General features: G+C 45.8%; 1 long non-coding RNA gene across 1 annotated transcript in view; it reads right to left on the bottom strand.

The window, feature by feature from the left end:
* LOC140895735 (uncharacterized) overlaps nucleotides 1-22139 on the bottom strand; it is a 54112-nt gene extending 31973 nt beyond the window's left edge. The window contains exon 1 of the long non-coding RNA XR_012154332.1: nucleotides 22008-22139. This is a non-coding gene — a long non-coding RNA (uncharacterized lncRNA). The remainder of the gene's footprint in view (nucleotides 1-22007) is intronic.
* Between the last annotated feature and the right edge of the window lie 2766 nt (nucleotides 22140-24905).

Genomic DNA, 24905 nt, shown 5'->3' with positions numbered 1-24905 from the left:
TGAGGGTGATGAGCTCAACCCCCACCCAGGTGACTGGTAGTCAAGAAACCTAAAGAGTCATGTACACCACAGAAATGGTTTAGCTTTGTGGGACAGCAGTATCATATGCTATTGCTTTACAATTTCAAGAACAAAGGTTTTTAAAAGTCACTTTAAAATGGTGCTGCTTCATACTTTCATTTTGTTCTTATTATGTGTCACATTGCTATATCCCATACCATCTATCACATGCAGAATTTGAATACTCAGCCAATCTCAGCCAATTATAGCCCACTGACAGGACAGAAAAGCAAGCACAGGCTATAACATGACTGTGAGTGGGTGGAGGAGCAGACATTGCCACTGGCTTCCAAGTTAAAAAAATGATTACTCACCTTCTCATAACTGTTGTTCTTCGAGATGTGTTGTTCATATCCATTCCAATTAGGTGTGTGAGTGCCGCGTGCACAGTCATCAGAATGTTTTTCCCTTAGCAGCATCCATTAGGTCAGCTGTGGAGCCCCCTGGAGTGGCGCCTCCATGGCAGTGAATATAGGTACCTGCCAACCCGCTGCCTCCCCCAGTTCCTTCTTGCCAGCTACTCCAACAGAGGGGAAGGTGGGGATTTGGAATAGATATGAGTGACACATCTCGAAGAACAGCAGTTATGAGAAGGTGAGTAACCAGTTTTTCTTCTTTGAGTGTTTGCTCATATCGATTTCAGTTAGGTGACTCCCAAGCCCTACCCCAGAGGTGGGGTCGGAGTTATGGAATCGCTGACTGAAGCACCGCTCTGCCGAATGCTGCATCATCTCCAGCATGCTGAGTGATGGTGTAATGAGAGGTGAATGAATGAACCAAGGACCATGTCGCCGTCCTTCAGATCTCTTGAATACGGACCTAGGCAAGGAATGCTGCCAATGAGGCCTGCACCCTTGTGGAATGCACCGTTCGTGCCGGTGCTGGAACCTGGGCTAACTCGAAACAAGTCTGGATCCAGGCCCTCCTGTCCTTCCAGCTCTCTGGTGTCGTCCTGAGATCCTCTGTGATGAGGCCGGGAGTCCTTTCATCCAGTCTGCCACTGCTACGAACAGCTGGTTTGACTTCCAAAATGGTTTCGTGTGCTTGATGTAAAAAGCCAGCGCTCAATGAACATCCTGTGTGTGGAGCCTCTGTTCTAGGCTACTGTTGTGAGGCTTAGGATAGAATACTGGTAGAAAAATGTCCTGTGTGGTGTGGAATTGGGACACCACCTTTGGAAGAAAGGCCAGATGAGGTCTGAATTGCACCTTGTCCTTAAAGAAAACCATGTGGGGGGTGTCGGAGGTGAGGGCCTTTAGCTCAGACACCTTCCTTGCTGAGGTAATGGCAACCAGGAAATCTAACTTCCATGATAGGTAGAGGAGCAAACAAGTTGCCACAGGTTCAAATGGGGGCCCCATTAGTCTGGAGAGGAGCAGGTTAAGGTCCCATGCTGGAACCGGTTGTCTAACTTGCGGGTACAGACGTTCCAGACCCTTAAGGAGATGGCCGACCATGGGGTTGGCGAAGGAATGCCCAGCTGCTCCTGGGTGGAAGGCCAAAATGGCTGCCAGATGCATGTTGATGGATGACGGTGCTAGACCCTGCTATTTCAGGTGCTCCAGTATGAGCAGTATGGGCATCTGTATTGGGGGTGTGCGGCCCTGAGTACACCAGAATGTAAACCTCTTCCACTTAGCCAGGTAGGTAGCCCTAGTGGAGGGTTTTCTGCTACAAAGTAAGACCTCCCTCACTGACTCCAAGCACATGAGCTCTATGGGGTTTAGCCATGAAGCTTCCAGGCTGTGAGATGGAAGAACTGGAGGTTGGGGTGGTGAAGGCGATCAAGTCCGGGAACAGTGGCAATGTGATCAGGGCATCCACTGACAGGTCCAGGACCATGGTGTACCAGTGTTGGCGAGGCCGCACTGGTACCACCAGTATAGCGGCTGCCTTGTCTCTGCAAATCTTGAGCAGGACCTTGTGTATGAGTGGGAATGGTGGGAATGCATACAGAAGACATCCCATCCAGGGGAGGAGGAACGTGTCCGCAAATGAGCAAGGGTTGTGCTTCTGAAAGGAGCAGAATTACAGGCACTTTCTGTTGCCTCGTATGGTGAATAGATCAGCCTAGGGAGTTCCCCACCTCTGGAAAACATTGTGTATGATGTCCAGGCAGATAGACAATTCATGGTTGTGGAAGAATCTGCTGAGATAGTCCACTAGCTCGTTCTGGGCATCTGGGAGGTAGGATACTTCCAGGTGAATGGAGTGGGCAATGCAGAACTCCCACAACAGGAGGGCTTCCCAGCATAGGGGAGAGGAATGGGCACTACCCTGCTTGTTGATGTAAAACACTGCAGTTGTAGTGTCTGTCATAACTGCCACACACTGGCCTTGAAGCTGGGCCTGGAAGGTTTGGCACACTAATCGGACCGCCCTCAACTCTTTGATGTTGATATGAAGTGAGGGACTGTCCTGAGACGAGAGGCCTATATCTGAATGTCTCCCAGGTGTGAGCCCCATCCCAGCACTGATGCGTCCATTACCAGGGACAAAGAGTGCTGGGGTCAGTTGAAGGGGACTCCCTGGTACACCTTTTGAGGGTCGAGCCACCATCGGAGGAACTCGAGGACTTGCACCGGAATGGTGACCACAGAGTCTAGGATGTCGCACCTTGGATGGTAGACCAATGTAAGGCAAGCTTGGAGAGGTCTGAGCCTCAGTCTGGCATGCTGTACCACGTACATGCATGCTGCCATGTGACTGAGAAGACTCAGGTACCCCCTTGTTGTAGTAGTAGGGTATTGTCTGAGGCCTTGTATGATGTCAGTCATTGCTGGAAGCGAGCTTCCAGCAGGAACGCCCCAGCCCAGATCAAGTCCAACACCGTACCGATAAACTTTATCCTTTGGGTCAGTAGCAGGGTTGACTTGTTCACATTGAGCAGGAGACCCAACCTGTTGAAGGTGGATCTGACGAAGGATAGCTAAGACTCCACCTCTTCCTTGGAATACCCCCTGAGCAGCCAGTCATACTTGCGCCTGCCATTCCTTCCCTGCTTTCTGTAGGAATCCTGGCTCAGATGAGGGGGACAGGAGCACTGTTGCAGCTGGGGCTTAAAATGTTTACGTTGGGTTGCCAGTGTGTGCATGCCCAATGACTTCATAGTAGCCCGGGAGTCTGTAAGGCTGTGCAGTCTGGAGTCCATTTGCTCCATGAAAAGGCCTGTAGTGTCAAACAGCAGGTCCCGTAGTGTCTGCTGCACTGCCGGGGGAAGCCCAGATGCCTGAAGCCATGAGCTTCTTCTCATAGTGATGCCTGAGGACAGGGTTTGCGCGGACTCAGTGAGGCCTATAAAGAGGTACATGCCACTGCCTTGCCCTCTTCCACTATTGCCACAAACTCTGCTCTCGAGTCCGGTGATACCAATTCTTTAAACTTCAGCATGGAGGTCCATGAATTGAAGTTGTACCTGCTGAGGATAGTTTGCTGGTTAGCTATCCTCAACTGCAGCCTCCCAATCGAATGGACCTTTTGGCCAAAAAGGTCCATCTTTTTCGACTCCTTAGACTTTGGAGTCAGTCTATGTTTCCCCGGTCTCTCCTTCTCGTTCACCACAGACACAACCAACGAGCAGGCCTGGTGCGAGAAGAGGTACTCGTACCCCTTTGAGGGTACAAAGTATTTCCTCCCCACCCCCTTGACTGTCGGGGGAATGGATGCAGAGGTTTACCACAGAGTTTTAATGTTATTTTTGATTGTATTTATGATGGGCAGAGCAGCCCTGGATGGCCCTTCTGGTGTCAAAATGTTGACCATGGGGTCCTCATACTCAACCACCTCCCCTGCCTCCAACCCCATGTTGTGGGCAATCCTGCATAGCAGGTCCTGATGGGCCCTGCTATCAATGGGGGGTGGTCCCAAGGCTGAAGCCCTTGCCAGTGCTTCATCTGGCGACGAAGCCGACGAAGCCAGAGGTGGCGCCGGGCCCTCCTGTCATTCCAGCTCTCTGGTGTCATCCTCTTTGGCACTGTGGCTCTCGGTGCCAATCCTCTTAGCAGGTGCTGGGGATGAGTGCTGTTCGGCCGGTGCTGGGGACCGGTGCCGCTGAGCCAGTGATGGGAACCAGTGCTATCTATCTGTGCTGGGAACCAGTGTCTCGGTGCCAGTGATGGGGAGCAATGCCTAAATAGAACTGAGGAACCCCATCTGGAAACTGGTGCCGGAGAACAGTGCCACGATGGTGGTGTCAAACAGCAGTGCCATGGGGGGGTGGTGCTGTGTTGGTGAAGGTCACTGCCTCATCATGGCAGGTTTTCTTCTAGATGGTGCTGCTCACTGTGGCACCGGAGGCCTGTCTCTGCCAGCCAGAGACTGAGGAGCCGTCATGGCAATCAGATCCCTCATGGCCTCAAAAATATCTGGGGTGGAGAGGAGCTCCAATTCCTCCACCTGGCACTCCCAGTCAGGAGAGTCTATGGGCACCGGACTCCTTTGAGGGACCAAAGTCCACGGTGCCATCTCCTGTAACTCTGGCACCGGGTGCTCCTGCATTGGACGCACTCCGGTCACACCAGCTGGCACTGCTGTCTTTGGCACAGGGGAGCGGCCCCTGTCCGTCTTCCTGTGCCGCTTGTGCAGCACTGGGGAGTGGAAGCGGTGCCAAGTTGCCTCCATGGACTTTGGTGCTGGGGAGCATCGGTGTCGAGGGTCTCTTTGGCTATAGGCCTTCCTTGGCACTGTGTTACACATGGAGGCTGGAGCATTCCGCATGGATGTGCTCAGGGCCGGAGGCTGTCGGCCTGGGGCTGTCTGAGGATGAAGAGCTGCCTCCATCAGGTTCTGACTGAGCCTGAAGTCTTGCTCTTTCTTCATCGTTGGGTGGAACACCCTGCAAACTTTGCACCTCTCTGTCTGGTGCGCCTCTCCCAGACACTTAAGGCAAGAGTTGTGGGGGTTACCTGTTGGCATGGGCTTGTGGCAGATTCCACGGGACTTAAACCCGTGGGACTGAGGCATGCCCCGGAGCCCAGGGGAAGGGCATGGGGTCGGGGGTACACAACACTCCAAATATTCCTATCACTAACTAACTTAACTAACTACTTAACAACTATAAACTAAGAACTATGAGCTACAACAAGTAACAAGCTAAGGGAAGCACTTGTAAAGCAAGCAACCGCAGTTCCAACGACCGCCACTGGCGGTAAGAAGGAACTGAGGAGGTGGCAGGTCAGCAGGGACCTATATTCACCGCCATGGAGGCGCCACTCCAGGGGGCTCCACAGCTGACCCGATGGGTGCTGCTAAGGGAAAACTTTCCGACAACTGTGCACGAGGCACGCACACACCTAATTGGTATGGATATGAGCAAACACTTGAGGAAGAACACGCACTTATTTGCAGGTGAGACAGATGAAGAAACAGCATGGCTAATACTGCTCAGCGCTGCTCTTGACTGTGACCTTTCTGGAAGTTTAGTGTAGGGAAACTCACACACATCAAATATTAACACAACTGAGACCATTATACTTTTGTTTTGGTTGGCAGATGGAGATGATGGGGGTTGTTAGATGGGTCAGCTCTCAGGTTTTTTCTAGCACATTGGAAGGCTTGATTCTGCAAGGTTAAATGGGATTTGAGTGTACCCTGCGCCTCACAGGAGATGCTCAGAACCTGCTAGGATCTGGCCCAGAACTTCACCTGGCTGATTCACCTGAAACATAACTCTATGGGGTCCCTGGATTACCCCCTGCCTCCTGCAGGACTGCTCAATCCCCACAATGCCCTGTGGAATCTCTGCCCTACCTCCCACTCTGATCTGAATACTGTATGAATCACACTCCACCCACAGGATATGTCTTTATGTTTTCCAAATTTACCCAAGGATCTGTACAAAGTTAAATGTAGGGGTTTTTTTATGTGTTTCCATTACGTTTTACTCTTAGTGTTCTTGTGTGTTGCCCATTATTGAATCTAGCCTCCTATCACATCATTCCTTCCCACTCCAGTCTGATAATTATGCCATGAAACCTCGTTTGTCCGCTTCTCCCACAGTCATGGCCGTGCTTTTGTCCATGCTTTCCCCTCTGGATTGCTCTCTCTAAGTTGGTCTGCCTGGACCTTTTAAATTCAAACCTTTCCTTATTGCTCACACTTGTCTGTTAGAAATGAGTCAGTGACGACATTTCAATCTTTATTCATGCTAATCCTCCCCTCCTCCACACACACACTTTTTGTTTCCTGGTGATCCGCACTAATCTTTGCTGAGTAACCATGTAATCTTATTGTTTTCACTCTGTCCTTCCTCTTGCAACTCTTCCCTTCAGTTTTGTAATTCCCTATCTTGTGTCATGTCTGAAATAAGATTGCAGCAAGCTCCTTGGAGAACACACCATGACTCGTTTATACTGTGAGCTCTCTGGTGCTGAAAAATAATAAATAGCCATTAGAAATGTTGGTACTTAAATACCCAATATTAATAAATATTTCTGAACAGCTTAGGCTAAATATAGAGGGCTAGATATTCCACACCCAACCTAGATACTTTGTGCATAGGATAGCTCCCTGTTCTATGGGCAGTGTGTAAACAGCAATGTTAGTAGCTCTGCTGTATAAGGGACAAAGCATGAGAGTGTGCACCGGTTTAGATGGGGACTTTAAAAAGAGCTCAGCCTTTGCCTGACTCTGCTCCCATTGAAATCAACAGTAAAACTCCTTTTGACATAAATGGGGACAAAGTTAAGCCAACATTGAACACAAGAACGGCCATACTGGGTCAGACCAAAGGTCCATCTAGCCCAGTAGCCTGTCTTCCGATAGTGGCCAATGCCAGGTGCCCGAGAGGGAATGAACAGAACAGGTAATCATCAAGTGATCCATCCCATTGCCCATTCCCAGCTACTGGCAAACAGAAGCTAGGGACACCATCCCTGTCCAACATTGAGCACTTCAAAATTCTCAGGCTTAGCACACTCCATTTTTAAGCAGAACTGCCCATTGACCTGGATGGGGAATTCTCAAACAAACACAGGCAAACAAAGAGACAACAACCTTAACAACCTAATGGCACAATCTGCCTTTTAATTAGGAAAGGGTACCAAGTGACTGTATCTCTCGGAGCTTATGCTGAAAGTAAACATTTGAACTAGCCCAGAATCTAACCTCATTTTAACATCCCTGGTTTATAGTCACCGTTTACACAGTATTCTATGATGCAGAATTTCAACTGTTGATCTATTTGGTTATTACACTTGTGCCTGGTTATGATGCTGATGTTCTAACATCTCTCACGGATACAATAACATCATTATTTTCCTTTTTCCTTCTGCTTTGTGGCCACCCTTTACAAATGAGCTTTATGTGACAGGCCTGTGATAAAATTAATCATAAATCATTCTCTGCATATTTATAGTGCCTGCCTTCCCAGGCTCTCAAAGCACTTTACAGACATTAATTAATCAAATCTCTGAAAAGCCCTGTAGTTACTCACAAGTAATTATTATTCCCATTTTACAGATGAGAACACTGAAATAAATATATGTAAGCAGAGTCAGGATGAGCTCTACCCTGACATCTGGTGACGAGTCATGGTGGGTTGTGGAAAAGAACTTCAGGGGCTGATCTCATTTGCATAGGCACACCCACCCTGCCTAGATGGTCACTTTGGCTGCTGTAGAAGCCCGAGTTTCTCTGTTATTGGGGCAGGAATAAACTGTTATTATCCTGATTATGTGAATCAAGGACAGTGGAACTGTATTTGGACTTTTGTTATGATGGAGGGACTCACCATCAACTAAGCAGCACTCGCTAGGCAAGGGTCATGGGTTCCAAAACCCAGTGAAGGGAGAGAGGCTGGGGACAGGTATTAATACATGGTGTTGTGGCCTTACATGCTAATTACACTTCCTCCTCTCTCCACTATGGAATATCAGAGCTAATTTTGATTCTATTAGGAATCTAGTTACAGACTGCTAAGCTGAATTCACTTTGGACCAATGGTGCATTAGTACTGAGGCTCCTCTACTACAAGCTGAAATCACAAAAGAGCTAAATTTACTAAGAGCTGACATCACTGAGTGTTGTGTTAAGTAGTGGGGGAGCTTGAAGATAGTTTGCAGGATGGCTGGCAGAGCAGAGTGGCTGGTGGAGCGGAGCAGTTTGTGAGATGCCTGGAGCAGCTCGTGGGGGCAGCTGGCAGAGCGGAGTGATTCGTGGGACGGCTGGTGGAGCGGAGCGGAGCGGAGCAGAGCAGAGCCCCATGAAGAGGTGGGGCAATTGGCTTTGGACCATGTAAGGTGCCCCTTAGGCCCCCCATCTCCACCCAGGTTGGGAGGTAAAACTCTGCAGATAAACTTTTGAACTCTGGGGCTGCACTGACCAGGGACAGAGACTTTTGGGGTGTTTGACTTTTGGGACTTTGGGTGATTTTGGGGTTGCTGGACTCAAGAACCAAAGGGAAAGGAAACACCCCAATTTGCTTGGGGTGGGTTTTTTGCTCATGGATTGTGTTAGGAATCCTGTTGGTAGTGTTTCCCCAACATAATGCCACATTGTTTCTCTCTGTTATTAAAAGGCTTTGCCTCACGCAGACTCTGTGCTTGCGAGAGGGGAAGTATTGCCTCTTGGAGGTGCCCAGCAGGAGTGGTATATATTTGTCCCAGGTCACTGGGTGGGGGCTCGAGCCGGTTTTGCATTGTGTTATTGGAATGGAACCCTTAGATACTGAGCCTGGCACTTGTTGCTGCCAACTCTGACGGGCAGAAGGGTTACATATAAATAATACTAATGACTATAAAACGACAATAATACTGTGAACACACTTTACATGACACTTCTCACTTGCAGATTTTAAAAGGCATAAAAAGTCAATATCTGCCTGTTACAGAGAGAGAAACTGAGGCACACAGATTCAGTGACTTGCTCAAGATCACACAAAAATGTGCGGCAGAGCCAAAAATAGATTTCAGGTATCCAGATTTCCAGTCCAGCATGATCCAGTGAATCAAAGGTGCTTATGAAACACAGAAGGTAAAGTAACATAGGAGTGTCAGTGGCAGAACCAGGGGCAAAGCCCAGGACTCTTAAGTACCAAACTACTAAACTCTAAATCACCCTCCCTTTTGGCATCCATGAGGCAGAAAGAAAGAGGGAATTATCAGCAGCCACAATTCAAAATTCAAACCATGAAAACCAGCAAAATGTTATTTTATTTTGTCAAATATATAAAAATAAAACAGCAGTGCATAAACAGAGAAGGGTTTTTGTTTAAGAAAACAAGTTCTGAAAATTAAAATAATTTGCAATATGCCATCCTTTTGTAAGAACTGTGTACATTCTGTGCGAAGAAAAAATCACTCAGTTGTTTACTTCCTGGCTTGGAAATGGGCTCAATAAATCCAGGTATGCTTTCCGATTGGTCAGCCTCTTGGCCATATTTAATAATGCTCACCACAGGCCTCTTGGCTTGTAGAGACGGGCAAGCTGTTTTCTTTCAGAACAAAACAAATCTTGGTTCTTTGCATTCGCTAATATTTTTGGTCTTTAATTATGGCCATTCTAGATGCTATGATTCATAAAGTAGTGTTGTTTGTTTTCCCTTGAAATGAAAATTAATTAGATGGAGAGGCTAAAAGAAGCAGAAATTAGGCTAATTCTTTGAAGACTACTGTAGCATGTTGGATTATTAATAAATTCATAGGTGATATAGCTCACCAAATCAATTCCCTGCCATTTCAAAGGCTATGCGGGCACTGGTGCACCTCATTTGCTTCTATTCTCTGCTTGTGGCACACAATTGTTTAGTCTTCTGAGGGCTGTAATATTTTCATCTAATCTGGGTTACTGGGCTCAGTACAAGGATAACTGTGTGGGGTGTAGTGTCCTGTAATGTGCAGGAGGTGATCTTGTTGTCCCATCTGGACTTAAACTCTAAGATTCTGTGATTTTATGTATACAAGCATATTTTATTGACTATCAGAGCTTGTGAAATTATTAACCCTTTTTTCTCTTCGTCTACAAACAGTTCATAGCTTTTACAAACTTGTTTGCTATTCAGAGTTTTTTGCCAAGGGGATTGTGAACAAATTTTAGCCTACAGACAACTGTGAACTGCTTGCAGTGAGTACTGTATTTATTCAGCTATTCAGAATTATGGACTCGCTATCAAGTTGTATGATTGCTCAGTTATATGGGTAAATCCTGACATATCGAGAGGAGAATATGCTCTTACAATTAGTGGTCTTGTTAAACTGGGTGTAACCCAAGGCTGACGTCCTCTAGCTATCTATAGGACACAGATGGTGTAGCTAACTACACTATTTTGCCTTCCTGAATTACCTCCGCCTAGAATAGAAGCATCAGAAGAGAAGATAAGTAATTCCATACTAGTTCAACTCTGGCCTAATTCTAAGCAAGTAAACAACACTGCCATACTGTGCCACAATGCACGAGGCTTCTGATATGATCTAAAATAATAAATGCATAAGTACAAAAAATTATAAATAAAATAGTAATAATAATAATAATACTACTGCAGTACCACATAAAAGTCCCAGTCATTAAGCAGGACCTCACTTTACCGTGCAAACACAGAAGAAAAAGATGGTCCATGTCCCAAAGAGTTTACAACAAAATACATTTATATAGCACTTTCTTACTCATTCATTCACTCAATCACTCACTCATTATTATTCGTATTAGAGTAATGTGTAGAAGCTCCAACCAAGAGGAGGCTCCATTTTTTTAAGCTCTGTACAGACATACAGTAAACAATTATATCTTCTCCATAGAGTTTACCATCTTAGGTCTGATCATACAGACAGTTATGCATGTGATTAACTTTAAGCATATAAATAGTCTTATATACATAAGTATGAGCAGGATTGGGGCTTAGTTAAAGACAAGACAGGGAGGTGAAACACAGCAGTGGAGAAAAGGGATAATAGTAATAGGACCATGTTTTGACATAGATTAGTTGTGTGCACATTTTATAAGTATATAGTATTTATTGTTTGATGGACAGAAATAAGCAAATCTACTTGGCACCTGCCTAGACATTATCATGAAATTAGTCCATCTTCAAAGCACTTAGCAAATATTAATTAATATTTACAACACCCTATGAGATTGAGAAACTGAGGGAGAGAGATTAAATGATTTGCTCAAGGCTACACAGTGGTCAGTGACAGATCTAGCCTTAGAATTCAAGACTGCCTGACTCCCAGCTCTCTGCTAAGTCACTAAACCACACCTCTTTCTCAGAAGTGTTGTGGTGATTAGATGTTGCTTGTAATTATTAGAATTGGGAACACTGGCTGTTGGGTGTCTGAAAGGACAGGAAACAGGAAGGACGGGGGAAGAGTTGAAGAGGCTGAGGGAGAGCTACTGAGGGTATAGCAGCAGCTTGGAAAAGAGGTTTCCACTTTAAAAAATAAAGTCCTGTTGAAGTTTGTTAGTACCTTGCCTGGCTACTACAACAAGTGTCTTAACTTTCTCTTCTCCAACTCCCTCCTCATTTCCTTCCAATTCGATTTCTGCCTACTCCACGCTACTGAAATCGCCCTGGCAAAAACTTCTAATTGTATCTTCCTTCCCAGATGTAAAGGTCTTGTCTCCATGTTCATTCTCTGTTTTTCTACTGCCTTTGCGACCATAAACATTATCACTTCTCATTGAGACTGTATGTTCCTTGAGGGTTCTTGTGGCACCTTAGAGACTAACCAATTTATTAGAGCATAAGCTTATGCGCTAATAAATTGGTTAGTCTCTAAGGTGCCACAAGTCCTCCTTTTCTTTTTGCGAATACAGACTAACACGGCTGCTACTCTGAAACTTGAGGGTTCTGTGACTCTAACTTTGCTGATCGCTCCTTAAACATTTTCTTCCTTCTCCTCTTCCAGGTTTCTGCTCCCCATGGTTCTGTCCTTGGCCAGTGTATTTCAGTATTAGTAATAAATCAACTGTAATGCATTGTTTATGTTGCTATATCAGAGTATAATTAAATGATTTACTAATTAAACTGAAGTTCTTGACCAAACACACAGAAGACTGAATTCAACAACATGAATTAGTGAGTGAAACACTCAAAACACTTTCCTTTTTGAGATTCAGAGTGTTACACCAAGCAAACCAATTGTGAAACAACTGAATCCCTTTCAACCCAGACTTAGAATGTTTTGCACAGCCTCAAGTGCTCTTGGGCAAGTCACTTAATTCCTCTGAACCTCAATTTCCCCACCTGCAGCATAGGTATAATGCCTAGCTCAAAAGCGTGTTGTGAAGCTTAGAATACTAATGTTTGCAAAGTGCTCTGAGGTTCTTGGGTAATGGTGCTATAGAAACACAACCCTACATATTAAATATGTAGTGACATATAACAACTTTATCTGTAAAATATAAGAGATATTTCTTTAGCAGACTCTGTATGATTTGCAGCCACTAAGCAACATACTGAAAACATCATTTTGAAATCAGTGATAGGTAGTGGAGTAAACTAAATATTTCTTTCAAGACAGCAGGTACAGAATCCATCACTGATGGTAATAAACCTGATGGAACTGGAAGAGAAAGTGGGAATTGATTAATAATAAAGTTTCATTCCTCACAGTGGGTTTTAGTAGTCTTTAAATAGGAATTAAATTTAAGAGAATCAGTTGTGTAAATATTTTCCTTTATAATTATATGTTGCTTTGAACCTTTAGTTTGCTTGAGGTTAAATACCTCTCAACAATGCCTGTGACCTGTCTGACATATCTGGTTGCAATTTTATCTGATAAACATTCTGTACTTGTTTATCCTATATGTCACATTTTTTGGCTTTCCCACATCTATTCAGCATAGGCATAGACTCTGAGCCTGCAAACACTTGGGCACACACACATAATTTCAACACAAGACTATTCCCAATGTAAAATTATACATGTGCAAAAGTGTTTGCAGGATTAGAACCATAATTAGTAAACAGCCCATAGACGTAGAGGAGTCTTTATTTTAAAAACTCATTCAAAAAAGCAACAGAAATAAATTACACTTACAGCAAAGCAAGGTCCTGCTTCAGCCCCAATTAAAGTCAGTAGCAAAGCAACCATTGATTTTAATAAGAGCAGGGCTGGGTCTCAATGTAAAGTCCATTGACCTGATTCTGATCTTACACCAGGGTAGAACCATGGATGCATTCTGTAAGAATGTTGCTAATACACAGCTACTCATTCCAACTTGTGTGTGACACAGAACCCTTAGAATTTTAGATCATATGATTTTCCTCCTATATCATACTAGGCAAGACGTTACAAGTAAAAATGTTGCTGATATTTCCTCACACTGACAACATAGGATTCTCCAGAAATAAACAAACAAATGTAACTTGTCATCTGTATCTGGACTTTTGCCCAGATTTTTAAAGGTATTTATTGTGTTGCTTTGCTCAGCATTGCAACATTTATGTAATCTAGATGGCTAAATCCCGTTTTCAAAAGGTCTTCAGAATGGCCTAAATCTGATTGATTTATCCATCTCATTAAATGCTAAGTCTCTCAGAACACATTGTCATACTAGCTTGGGAAGTTTCACAAAAATCCAGGACCAAAGAAAAGAATTCAGGTATTCTGATTGACAAAACTAGCTATTTTAATCACTGGGCCATGTGCCAATTCAAAAATCCAGCTCACTGAGGAGTGAAAGTGGCCAGGCCATTTTTAAAGGATGGTCCAGGAAATATTCCAACCCTGATACTCTATGATGATCTATGGGTATGTTTACACTACAAAATTAGGTCAAATTTATAGAAGTCGGTTTTTTAGAAATCGTTTTTATATAGTTGATTGTGTGTCCCCACACAAAATGCTCTAAGTGCATTAACTCAGCGGAGTGCTTCCACAGTATCAAGGCTAGCATCAACTTCCAGAGTGTTGCACTGTGGGTAGCTATTCCACAGTTCTTGCAGTCTCCGCTGCCCATTGGAATTCTGGGTTGAGATCCCAATGCCTGATGGGGCAAAAAACATTGTCGCGGGTGGTTCTGGGTACATGTCATCAGGCCCTCCTTCCCTCCCTCTCTCTGTGAAAGCAATGGCAGACAATCGTTTCGCGCCTTTTTTCCTCAGTTACCTGTGCAGACGCCATACCACGGCAAGCATGGAGCTCGCTCAGCTCACTGTCACCGTATGTCTCCTGGGTGCTGGCAGACGTGGTACTGCATTGCTACACAGCAGCAGCAACCTATTGTCTTGTGGCAGCAGATGGTATAATAGGACTGGTAGCCATCATCGTCATGTCTGAGGTGCTCCTGGCCGCGTCGGTCAGGAGTGCCTGGGCAGACATGGGTGCAGGGACTAAATTAGGAGTGACTCGACCAGGTCATTCTCTTTAGTCCTTCAGGCAGTCCTATTGTACCATCTTATGGTGAGTAGGCAGGAAATATGGATGGCTAGCAGTCCTATTGTACCATCTTCTGCCACGCAGCCAAGAGATGTGGATGGCTTACAGTCCTTCTGCACTATCTGCTGGCAGCCAAAGATGTAAAAGATAGATGGAGTGGATCAAAACAAGGAATAGACCAGATTTGTTTTGTATTCATTTGCTCGCCCCTCCCTCCATGAAGTCCTGCCTGAAATATGAGAGGGAGGGTTAGCTTAGTGGGTTGAACATTGGCCTGCTAAACCCAGGGTTTTTAGTTCAATCCTTGAGGGGGCCATTCTGTGTGACAGTTGTTTTTGTTTCTCCTTGATGTAAAGCCACCCCCTTTGTTGATTTTAATTCCCTGTAAGCCAGCCATGTCGTCAGTCGCCGCCCCTCCATCAGAGCAACAGCAGACAATCGTTCTGCGCCTTTTTTCTGTGTAGACGCCACACCACAGCAAGCATGGAGCCCACTCAGATCACTTTGGCAATTAGGAGCACATTAAACACCACATGCATTATCCAGCAGTATATGCAGCACCACAACCTGGCAAAGCGAAACCAGGTGAGTAGGCGATGTCAGCGTGGTGACAAGAGTGATGAGGACATGGACACGGACTTCTCTCAAAGCATGGGTCCTGGCAATGCAGGCATCACGGTGCTAATGGGGCAGGTTCAAGCCATGGAACGCCGATTCTGGGCCTGGGAAGCAAGCACAGAGTGGTGGGACCACATAGTGTAGTGGGTCTGGGACGATTCCCAGTGGCTGCAAAACTTTCGCATGCATAAGGGCACTGTCATGGAACTTTGACTTGCTTGCCCCTGCCCTGAAGCGCAGGAATACCAAGATGAGAGCAGCCCTCACAGTTGAGAAGCGAGTGGCAATAGCCCTGTGGAAGCTTGCAATGCCAGACAGCTACCGGTCAGTCAGGAATCAATTTGGAGTGGGGAAATCTACTGTGTGGGCTGCTGTGATCCAAGTAGCCAACGCAATCAAAGATCTGCTGCTATCAAGGGTAGTGACCTTGGGAAATGTGCAGGTCATAGTGGATGGCTTTGCTGCAATGGGATTCCCTAACTGTGGTGGGGCCATAGACGGAACCCATATCCCTATCTTGGCACTGGAGCACCAAGCCAGCGAGTACATAAACAGCAAGGGGTACTTTTCAATAGTGCTGCAAGCACTGGTGGATCACAAGGGACGTTTCACCAACATCAACGTGGGATGGCTGGAAGAGGTACATGATGCTCGCGTCTTCAGGAACTCTGGTTTGTTTCAAAAGCTGCAGGAAGGGACTTTATTCCCTGACAAGAAATTAACCGTTGGGGATGTTGAAATGCCTATAGTTATCTTTGGGGACTCAGCCTACCCCTTAATGCCATGGCTCATGAAGCCATACACAGGCAGCCTGGACAGTAGTCAGGAGCTGTTCAAATATAGGCTGAGCAAGTGCAGAATGGTGGTAGAATGTGCATTTGGACGTTTAAAAGCACGCTGGCGCAGTTTACTGACTCGGTTAGACCACAGCAAAACCAATATTCCCACTGTTACTACTGCTTGCTGTGCGCTCCACAATATCTGTGAGAGGAAGGGGGAGACATTTATGGCTGGGTGGGAAGTTGAGGGAAATCGCCTCGCCACTGGTTACGCGCAGCCAGACACCAGGGCGGTTAGAAGAGCACAGGAGGGCGTGGTGCGCATCAGAGAAGCTTTGAAGACCAGTTTCATGACTGGCCAGGCTACGGTGTGAAAGTTCATAGAATCATAGAATATCAGGGTTGGAAGGGACCCCAGAAGGTCATCTAGTCCAACCCCCTGCTCAAAGCAGGACCAATTCCCAGTTAAATCATCCCAGCCAGGGCTTTGTCAAGCCTGACCTTAAAAACCTCTAAGGAAGGAGATTCTACCACCTCCCTAGGTAACGCATTCCAGTGTTTCACCACCCTCTTAGTGAAAAAGTTTTTCCTAATATCCAATCTAAACCTCCCCCACTGCAACTTGAGACCATTACTCCTCGTTCTGTCATCTGCTACCATTGAGAACAGTCTAGAGCCATCCTCTTTGGAACCCCCTTTCAGGTAGTTGAAAGCAGCTATCAAATCCCCCCTCATTCTTCTCTTCTGCAGGCTAAACAATCCCAGCTCCCTCAGCCTCTCCTCATAACTCATGTGTTCCAGTCCCCTAATCATTTTTGTTGCCCTTCGCTGGACTCTCTCCAATTTATCCACATCCTTCTTGAAGTGTGGGGCCCAAAACTGGACACAGTACTCCAGATGAGGCCTCACCAATGTCGAATAGAGGGGAACGATCACGTCCCTCGATCTGCTCGCTATGCCCCTACTTATACATCCCAAAATGCCATTGTCCTTCTTGGCAACAAGGGCACACTGCTGACTCATATCCAGCTTCTCGTCCACTGTCACCCCTAGGTCCTTTTCTGCAGAACTGCTGCCTAGCCATTCGGTCCCTAGTCTGTAGCTGTGCATTGGGTTCTTCCGTCCTAAGTGCAGGACCCTGCACTTATCCTTATTGAACCTCATCAGATTCCTTTTGGCCCAATCTTCCAATTGGTCTAGGTCCTTCTGTATCCTATCTCTCCCCTCCAGCGTATCTACCACTCCTCCCAGTTTAGTATCATCCACAAATTTGCTGAGAGTGCAATCCACACCATCCTCCAGATCATTTATGAAGATATTGAATAAAACCGGCCCCAGGACCGACCCTTGGGGCACTCCACTTGATACCGGCTGCCAACTAGACATGGAGCCATTGATCACTACCCGTTGAGCCCGACAATTTAGCCAGCTTTCTACCCACCTTATAGTGCATTCATCCAGCCCATACTTCCTTAACTTGCTGACAAGAATACTATGGGAGACCGTGTCAAAAGCTTTGCTAAAGTCAAGAAACAATACATCCACTGCTTTCCCTTCATCCACAGAACCAGTAATCTCATCATAAAAGGCGATTAGATTAGTCAGGCATGACCTTCCCTTGGTGAATCCATGCTGGCTGTTCCTGATCACTTTCCTCTCATGCAAGTGCTTCAGGATTGATTCTTTGAGGACCTGCTCCATGATTTTTCCAGGGACTGAGGTGAGGCTGACTGGCCTGTAGTTCCCAGGATCTTCCTTCTTCCCTTTCTGTTTGTTTCTCCTTGATGAAACCCCCCGCTCCTTGGTTCACTCTACTTCCCTGTAAGCTAAGCATCCTTCCTTCGATCACCACTTGCAGAGGCAGTAAAGTCATTGTTGTTTCAAATTCATGCATTCTTTATTAATTCATCACACAAATAGGGAGATAACTGCCAAGGTAGCCTGGGAGGGGTGGTGGAGGAGAGAAGCACTGGGAGGGGTGGTGGAGGAGGGAAGGACAAGGACACACAGCACTTTAAAAGTTTAAAACTTATTGAATGCCAGCTTTTTGTTGCTTGGGCAATCCTCTGGGGTGGAGTGGCTGGGAGGCCGGAGGACCCCCAATGCGTTCTTGGGCGTCTGGGTGAGGAGGCTATGGAAGTTGGGCAGGAGGGCAGTTGGTTACACAGGGGCTGTAGCGGCAGTCTGTGCTCCTGCTGCCTTTCCTGCAGCTCAACCATACACTGGAGCGCATAAGTTTGATCTTCCAGCAGCCTCAGCATTGAATCCTGCCTCCTTTCATCATGCTGCCGCCACCTTTCAGCTTCAGCCCTTTCTTCAGCCCGCCACTTACTCTCCTCAGCCCACCACCTCTCCTCCTGGTCATTTTGTGCTTTCTTCCACTCTGACATGGTCTGTCTCCATGCATTCGTCTGTGCTCTGTCAGTGTGAGAGGACAGCATGAGCTCAAAGAACATTTCATCACGAGTGTTTTTTTCGCCTTCTAATCTTCACTAGTCTCTGGGAAGGAGAAGATCCTATGATCCTTGAAACACATGCAGCTGGTGGAGGAAAAAAAAAAAAGGAACAGTGGTATTTAAAAAGACACATTTTATAGAACAACGGGTACACTCTTTCACGGTAAACCTTGCTGTTAACATTACATACACAGCATATGTGCTTTCGTTCCAAGGTCACATTTTGCCTCCCCCCACCACATAGCTAGCCCCTCATCCCTCCGTGTGGCTAACAGCGGGGAACATTTCTGTTCAGCCACAGGCAAACAGCCCAGCAGGAATGGGCACCTCTGAATGTCCCCTTAAGAAAAGCACCCTATTTCATGACCATGAATGATATCACTCTCCTGAGGATAACACAGAGAGATAAAGAACAGATGATGTTTGAATGCCAGCAAACATACACTGCAATGCTTTGTTCTACAATGATTCCTGAGTACGTGCTACTGGCCTGGTGTGGTAAAGTGTCCTACCATGGGGGATGGAATAAGGCTGCCCTCCCCAGAAACCTTTTGCAAAGGCTTTGAGAGTACATCCAGGAGAGCCGCAAATTCCAGGGCAAATTAATCATTAAACATGCTTGCTTTTAAACCATGTATAGTATTTTAAAAAGGTACACTCACCAGAGGTCCCTTCTCCGCCTGGCGGGTCCAGGAGGCAGCCTTGGGTGGGTTCGGGGGGTACTGGCTCCAGGTCCAGGGTGAGAAACAGTTCCTGGCTGTCGGGAAAACCGGTTTCTCCGCTTGCTTGCTGTGAGCTCTCTACAACTTCATCATCATCATCTTCCTCGTCCCCAAAACCTGCTTCTGTGTTGCCTCCATCTCCATTGAAGGAGTCAAACAACACGGCTGGGGTAGTGGTGGCTGAACCCCCTAAAATGGCTCATCATAGAAGCGGCATGTTTGGGACTCTGACCTGGAGCGGCTGTTTGCCTCTCTGGTTTTCTGGTAGGCTTGCCTCAGCTCCTTAAGTTTCACGTGGCACTGCTTCGGTCCCTGTTATGGCCTCTGTCCTTCATGCCCTGAGAGGTTTTGACAAATGTTTTGGCATTTCGAAAACTGGAACGGAGTTCTGATAGCACAGATTCCTCTCCCCATACAGTGAGCAGATCCCATACCTCCCGTTCGGTCCATGCTGGAGCTCTTTTGCGATTCTGGGACTCCATCATGGTCACCTCTGCTGATGAGCTCTGGCCAGCATGGCAAGCTGCAGGTGACCATGCAAACAGGAAATTGAAATTCAAAAGTTTGCGGGCCTTTTCCTGTCTACCTGGTCAGTGCATCTGAGTTGAGAGTGCTGTCCAGAGCGGTCATAATAGAACACTCTGGGATAGCTCCCGGAGGCCAATACCGTCTAATTGCGTCCACAGTACCCCAAATTCGACCCAGCAAGGCCGATTTCAGGGATAATCCCCTTGTTGGGGGTGGAGTAAGGAAATCGATTTTAAGAGCCCTTTAAGTGGAAAAAAAGGGCTTCATCGTGTGGACGGGTGCAGGGTTAAATCGATTTAACGCTGCTAAATTCAACCTCAACTCCTAGTGTAGACCAGGGCTAAGATATTAAATCAGCCTTGTCCTGATGTAGAGACTTGGAAGATGGACTAGATAATTTACTAGATTTTTTTTGCAAGACTATCTAGCCTATAACCATAAAACACTGCAAACAGGTGCTTTTTCATTGTATGGCCCTCTCCATGAAAGAATGATAATTATCATAGACCATTTCCTCTTCAAGGACCCCAATTCTTTACTGAGTGGCTCTCAAAACCATTTTGCAGCTCACCAGGAAGGGCTGGTCCCTAGACCACAGATTAAGAAAGATCCAGTGCTATAAATTACAAAGCTCTCACTGTCACCTCTTCTTTTGGAATCCTTGGTGGGTACTTGTGATTAAATGAAGTCTCTTTCTAAATGAATGATTAAACAGCATCACATACATTAATTATTCCATCAAAAGTTTTCTTGTTTAGCTATTCAGGTTAGGATCACAGCTCAGGCCTCCTATTTGCCTTTACCCTAATGACAGGGTGGATAAGTATTATGGCAAGGAAGCAGGAAGCCATTAGTCATATTTGTAGTTTCTTGGACTATAGCTAGTGCGTAGGTTTGTACATAATACATTGAATCACTGAAAACTATAAGCCAGATTCTCTATTTTGCAGAGCTGCGCTTGGCACAGTGCTGAAGGGGAAAGCAAATGTGGCGTTAGGCCACCTTTGCGACTCCCTGATTTTTAGCAAGCAAGGCTGATCTCCTGGTACAGAACGGAGCGGCTCAGAGGCGGGTCTAAATTATGGCAGCTGCCAAAAGACTCTAGAGGCCATTCTGGCAGCTGGAGATCACCAGCACACAGGGACACTCCAGCCAACTCCCCAGGATGCCTCTGCTATGCACTGCCTTTTAATATGGACTGTCTTCATGGCACTATCTAGGCCACAGATGTCACTAACTGACAAGTAATTAGAATGGGAAAGGAATGGCCATAGCTTCCCTCTTTACAGTAATTTTATTATTCTTTTTTTAGATTAATTGCAATAGTAACACAAAAGTATTAACTTGCATTCTTTTGTAGAAGAAGCTTATAAACAAAAGCTCCTTCCTAAATATACAACCTATTAGTTATCTTCCTAAATCTAATGAAAACAGCCTAAAGACAGACAACATATTTGATAGCAGCAGTATTGATCATTTCCATGGTATTTTTTATTTTTAAGAGTGAGAAATTCAAAGTCAGAGAGATAAAGACTAAAACAACAAATAGTCATTTATCATCTGCTAGCTTTAATGAAGTCAGCCACATTCAGAGCGGGAAGAGTGGCAGGCAGATACTGATATGCAAAACTGTAAAGTGCTCTTTGAAGACTCAGGCAGCTAAGTATGAGAACTGAGAACTCAGTAATATAGGGAAAGAGCTAATGAGTAGATTGACTATATTAGTGGAACCATCCCTGTCTTTAAAGGATAACAAATAATGATGCCCCAAGCGAAGGAAGGAGTGGAGTGTGGGGAGGGGGTTTGTTAATTCTTGAGATGACATGACTGACTAGACCCTAGTGTCAAGGTTCCTCCCCCACTCTGAACTCTAGGGTACAGATGTGGGGACCTGCATGAAAAACCTCCTAAGCTTATCTTTACCAGCTTAGGTCAAAACTTCCCCAAGGTACAAAATATTCCACCCGTTGTCCTTGGACTGGCCGCTACCACCACCAAACTAATACTGGTTACTGGGGAAGAGCTGTTTGGACGCGTCCTTCCCCCCAAAATACTTCCCAAAACCTTGCACCCCACTTCCTGGACAAGGTTTGGTAAAAAGCCTCACCAATTTGCCTAGGTGACTACAGACCCAGACCCTTGGATCTTAAGAACAATGAACAATCCTCCCAACACTTGCACCCCCCCCTTTCCTGGGAAATGTTGGATAAAAAGCCTCACCAATTTCCATAGGTGACCACAGACCCAAACCCTTGGATCTGAGAACAATGAAAAAGCATTCAGTTTTTTACAAGAAGACTTTTAATAAAAAATAGAAGTAAATAGAAATAAAGAAATCCCCCCTGTAAAATCAGGATGGTAGATATCTTACAGGGTAATTAGATTCAAAAACATAGAGAACCCCTCTAGGCAAAACCTTAAGTTACAAAAAGGATACACAGACAGAAATAGTTATTCTATTCAGCACAATTCTTTTCTCAGCCATTTAAAGAAATCATAATCTAACACATACCTAGCTAGATTACTTACTAAAAGTTCTAAGACTCCATTCCTGGTCTATCCCCGGTAAAGACCAGCATATAGACAGACACACAGACCCTTTGTTTCTCTCCCTCCTCCCAGCTTTTGAAAGTATCTTGTCTCCTCATTGGTCATTTTGGTCAGGTGCCAGCGAGGTTACCTTTAGCTTCTTAACCCTTTACAGGTGAGAGGAGCTTTCCTCTGGCCAGGAGGGATTTCAAAGGGGTTTACCCTTCCCTTTATATTTATGACACCTAGAAAAAAGCAAGCAGAGATAACATGACTGAGCAGACCTGAAGCAAGACTGACAGCCACAGCCCAGTCCAGAGGAAGATGAGAAGCTGTACAGTACAGATGATCACCAGGCACCATCAAATACAGAACATGGTCTGGTCTCTTACAAAGTCAGAGACTAGAAAGAGACTATTTCTGACACACTCACACACATAAACTAACATAACATCAAGCAGCTCCAGAACCTGCCTTGCTGAAGTTGTATACTGTGAAGACCTGAAGCCTTGATCTTGCAAGCTGCACTTCTGGGGAGCCCCATCACCTTCAGTGGGGCTCTGCATGAACACAAGGGTTCATCCACACTGAGCAGCTTGCAAAATCAGTGAAAATGGTACTAGCACTGAAGCTGCTGTTGTCGGATTCCTGTGAGAGAATCCTCCCAGCAAAATGAGGTTAACATTGTTACCTTCACAGGCACAGAAAGTGATTTCTTAGTTTAAATTAAGATGAATATTTGCTGACATATCATTGTTTCCTTTAGTAATTCTATACAAGCTTATTTACTTCTCTGCTGCTTTATGCTGTGCTTGAATCATTGGTGAAATGTTTTACTGCTCCTGATTAAACCTGTAAAAAGGGATGTGACTGGTTACCATGGAATGCAGGGTATGGAGCTGCTATTCAACCACAAACATTAATGATGGGTTATGTGTTGTCTCTCACTATTTAGCTAGTATTAAGAAAAAGGAACGTGGTTTACAAACAGCACTTGTGAAATCAAGTTCTTTTTCATAAAAGTGCACGAGTACAAATTGGCTTTAAACAGTAGCAGATTTAGAGTTAGTAGGGCCCTGTGTTCAGCTTCATTTCGGGGGCCCCTCCTTGGGACCCAGCGAAGAAAAAGAACATTCTTTTTTTTTCCTTCATCCTCCTCCTATAAGTAATAGGAAGTAAATAAATAAAGTGAGGTACCTTGATTGTTTTTGTAGTCTAACTTATTTTTTCACCGACCACTTGAAAATCACTGAGGGTTTCGGCAGACCACTTAATGATCTTTCCAAATATTGTTAGTACCGTTACCTAACTATTGTAAAGCGCTTTGGATAAGAGAGCTTTATTTAAAAAAATGTAAAAACACTTTGGAGTGCAGGGTCTGGCCAGGACTTAGGGTGTCAGAGGGGGCTCAGGGTTGGGGCAGGAGGTTGGGGTGTGGAGCGCTTACCTGGGACAGCTCCCATCTAGTGTGAGGGGTGCAGGTGGAGATGTGGGGGGGATGCAGGAGCTCCTATTTGGTGCTTAGGATGGGGATGAGGATGTGTGGGGGTGCAGGAGCCAGGGAGGGCTGGGTGTGTGTGTGGGGGGGTGCAGGAGTCAGGGCAGGGGACTGGGGGTGTGGGCTGGGGTCATGAGGGTGCTCCCAGCCCCACCCCGGCCCCCTGCCCTGAGTAGCTCACAGTAGGGGGTTGGGGGGTATGTGTAGGGGGAGTGCGGGGGTCCCGCCCTTGCTCCGCCCTTCCCCGATTCCACCCCCTTCCCCAAGGCCACACCCCTGCCTTTTCTCCGCCTCCTCCCCCGATTGCGTTGTGGCCTTGCTCCTCCCCCTCCCTCCTTCCTGGAGCAACCTGAGCACCGGCAAACAGCTGTTTGGAGGTGGGGGGAAGCGCTGGGAGGGAGGGGCAGGGGAGGGGGGAGCTTGGCTGCCAGTGGCTGTGGAGCTTGCAGCAGGAGCCCCAGGAGCTGGCAGGACCAAGCTTCTGCCCCCGCAGCTGCCTGGCCCTGGGGCCCCCTGTCATTGGGGGGGCCCCATGCCAGGGGAGCCTGTGTTTTACTGTAAATCTGCCTCTGGCTTTAAATGTAGCGAGACAGTCTTCTGAGAAATTCCTTTAAAATTTTATTTAATTTAAATTTATTGGACTTTTAGTCCCTAAATCAACCTTCTAGATAAAAAGCATGCCTTGAATTAGACCCAGAAACAAACTGATAGCCAGTGCGGTCTAAAGACTACAGCTGAATTATGCCCCAAACAGGAGCCAACTCTAAAGGCTAGATTTTACTCCATTGCTCCTGTTGAGTAATCCCTTACAGTACAAGAAGTTCCATTCAAACCAATGGGGCTAAGTACAGAGGCCCCAAATCAGCAGTCCATCTCTATTCAGAAAAACCCTTTAGCACGTGCTTAACTTCAGGCATGTGCCTAAGCCTCAATGAAGTCAGTGGGATTTATCATGAGCCTAAAGTTAAGAACATCCTTTAGTTTTTTCCTGAATCAAGGTAAGAGTAAGGTAATACTGGAGGTTAAGTGGGAACATCAGAATCTAGCTGAGTAAGCAGGGAGCCATGATCTGCACCAGTTTAAACTTCTGAGTGATCTTCAAGCATGTAGAATGCATTATTTGCAAGAAAGGCATTTTCCAAAAGCGATAAAAACCTTGTCTGGTTTGTACTTGTACTTGATGTTATCATTTGCAGTAAAACTCCCAAAGAACTGTTTAAGACACAAATGTAGAAAAAATTATTTTTGGAGGCAGGGGGAGGGGAGGGGAAGGGAAAATTGTGGGGAGAAAATGAGTGATAAATCCCAATCTTTTCTTTTTGCAGATCAAAATATAGCCAGCCAATAAAATCCTGATCATTAAACATTTTGCATTGCTTAGTCATAGAGAACAGTAATGT

The sequence above is a fragment of the Lepidochelys kempii genome, chromosome 11 (assembly GCF_965140265.1).
Source record: "Lepidochelys kempii isolate rLepKem1 chromosome 11, rLepKem1.hap2, whole genome shotgun sequence".
In the NCBI taxonomy this organism is placed as follows: Eukaryota; Metazoa; Chordata; order Testudines; family Cheloniidae; genus Lepidochelys; species Lepidochelys kempii.
The sequence above is the reverse complement of the archived record's forward strand: the minus strand, read 5'-3'. Positions and strand labels throughout refer to the sequence as shown.